Source organism: Terrapene carolina, unplaced genomic scaffold (genome assembly GCF_002925995.2).
Source record: "Terrapene carolina triunguis isolate 2854851 unplaced genomic scaffold, T_m_triunguis-2.0 Scaffold193, whole genome shotgun sequence".
Taxonomy (NCBI): Eukaryota; Metazoa; Chordata; order Testudines; family Emydidae; genus Terrapene; species Terrapene triunguis.
In genome coordinates, this window is record NW_020664544.1 from 7,574,038 (window position 1) to 7,577,101 (window position 3,064).

Genomic DNA, 3,064 nt, shown 5'->3' on the forward strand with positions numbered 1-3,064 from the left:
CCCCCCTCCAGTCTCCCCCTGGAAAAGGCACACACCCTTCTAACCAACTCTCCTGCTGCTGGGTCTTCCGGGCTAACAGGGAGATCTCTCTTTGCTGGGTCCTCCCCTCCCAGCACCCCTGCAAAAAGCAAGCACCAAACTCCCTGTCTAACAGACACACGGTTTCATTCACCTTGCCGGGTAAGAGTTCTCGGTGGCTCTAACAAGGTGGCCAGGAGAACTCCAATGACACCACTGACCGTTGTAAGTTACAGTGGGCTAGGACAAGTAACTTGTTCTAGTACTTTTATAATGGATAATAAATGCCTGGGGCCCGATTCTGCACTGCCCTGCACCATCTGCAGGCATTTACCTCAGTGCACTACTGGTGGGAAATGCTACCATCCTACTCCAGTGTTTCATGCTCTTTTTGCACTACTGCAGAGGACCGGATAAGAGGCAAGGCCAGGGGGAAGCTGGCCCCTGGTGTATGCTGAACAACCGGCAGGCAGGGCAAGGTACACTTTACCGCAGGGATTGGACCCTCCTTTGAAGGTTCACCTCTTCCACCACTTAGCAGGGCGGATTCCACCTTTCGCACATGAGCAGCCTCACCTTAGGGCCCAGAGACAGCTCAGCTGCACTTCATCCAAGCGAGATCTCCCCCCGGAGCTGCCCACCATCAGGGGAGGAGAAATTCAGTGCTCAGGAAAGCGAGGAACTGGTAGAAACTCTTCGGTAGCGGTGACCTACAGCGCCCCGCAATTCCAGTCCTGCTTCCCACCCAGCTCAGCTGTGGTCCCTCATTCCTGATCTGCAGATGCCTTTGTTCTTCCAGCCTCGGGCCTCCCCTGAGCACAGACTCTGGGGGCAGCCAGCCCACTCAGCCGGCTAATTCTGTACCAGTGGAAGCTGGTCCTACCCTAGCAACTGTTGCTAGGCAGCCCCTAGCAGAAAGTGTGATTCTGCTCTGAAAAGTGATTCTGAAAGTCGAGTTCCAGGTTTGGGTCTCAGTCCCTCCAGATCCACGGTGCACAGCTGTCATGGAAAGATGCGTTTGCTAACTGCCACCTCTGCAAACTCCCCCTGGGATCTGAGAGTCAGGCTGGGTTCTTTCCTCCATGCTCATCATCACCAAGAGCAGAAATTCTGGCCTTAGTAACACCTTTGCAGCCCCCAGACCCTGGGTATAAACAGAGGAATCATTTCATTTACTGTGGAAATGCAACCACCTCCGGGTTGGAGCTTGGCTGCGGTTTAACAGCACACGACCGTTCTGTGTAACGGTTTAGGGTAGGAAATGACAATTCTCGTATTAAATTGCTAATGCAGGGGGAATGCGGCAGGTGCAATGCATTCACCTGTTCTGGTGAACTTGGGCAGGCTTCTGGTTTAACACCCTGACCCTTGCAGGAAGTCCCACGGCAACTTCAATTGTCATAAGTGGCCAGACCTTTGTTTAAATCTCCTCCAAAAAGCCAATGGGCTAAATTATCTGTTGCCCTGTAGCTACTCACACCTGTGCGGAGTCAATGTAAGACAGGACCAGGTCAGAGGGGGAGTTTTATACACCCCCTTTGCTTACACAGCACAGAATAATGGAGAACCAAACCCAGCTTCTGGAGTAGCACAGCACCTTACAGGACAGCACAAAGCATCCCGTATGGGTTTTGGAACCCATATTAACTGGTTGGCGTATTTAAGTCTGTAGCTGCGAGGTATTTCACAGCATGCTAGGGAGTTAGAACCTCTCTCTAATCTTCAAATAGTCCTGGATTGGCCGACAGCTGTTTTACCTTGCTGAAAAGCTGGGTATCGGCGTTCCAGGGATGCCCAGTTTGAAAATTATTTGCCTAGTCCAGTGGTTCTCAACCTGCTGGACCCCTTTCAGGAGTCTGATTTGTCTTGCATACCCCAAGTTTGACCTCACTTAAAGACCACTTGCTTACGAAATCAGACATAAACCCACAAAAGTGTCACAGCCCCACTAGTACTGAAAAATTGCTGACTTTCTCATTTTCTCTGTATGAAACGTTAGTTGATACTGACTTCGCTAGTGCTTTTTATGGAGCCTGTTGTAAAATTAGGCAAATCTCTAGAGGAGTTGATGTACCCCTTGGAAGAAATGGAGGATCGGGGCCCCATTGTGCTAACTGCTGGCTGTACAAACACACAGAAGAGAGTCGTTTGACTTCAGTGGGGCTGCTTACACACTTCAACATACACAAGTGTTTGTAGGATGAGGGCCTTGTACTGTAAATTCTTTGGGACAGGGGCTGTCTCCTATTAAGGTCTTCATTCTGCAAAGATGCATGTCCTTAGTTTTAAGGTCATGACCCCCACGTGGTCAAAGGCAATTGGGGGTGGGGTGGGCACTGAACATTGAATTACAATCTACAGCAAAGAAAATCTCGCTTTCCCACACTTTCCCCTTCACCGTCAAGTGTTCTCCGGCCACCTCTCGAAACACAAACACACACACACACACACACACTCTCACACTCACACTCACACTCACACTCACACTCACACTCACACTCACACTCACACTCTCTCTCTCTCTCTCTACAGGCTTAGCACTGATATGCTTTTTACTCTTACTTGTATAGTAAATGTTCAGCCACAATTTGTTTTTTCACTTCAAATAAGGGGTCATCAATCTGAAAAGGTTGAGAAACAGGGATCTAATCTGATCTGCATAAAAGCCACAGAATTTCACACATTCAAACCCATCAAGTACAAATTGGAGAGAGTCCAGCAGAGGGCAAGGAAGATGATTAGGGGGCTGGGGCACATGATTTAGGAGGAGAGGCTGAAGGAACTGGGCTTATTTAGTCTGCAGAAGAGAGGAATGAGGGGGGATTTGATAGCAGCCTGCAACTACCTGAAAGGGGGTTCCAAAGAGGATGGATCTAGACTGTTCTCAGTGGTACCAGATGACAGAACAAGGAGAAATGGTCTCAAGTTGCAGTGGGGGAGGTCTAGGTTGGATATTAGGAAAAACTTTTCCACTAGGAGGGTGGTGAAGCACTGGAATGGGTTACCAGGGAGGTGGTGGAATCTCCATCCTTAGAGGTTTTTAAGG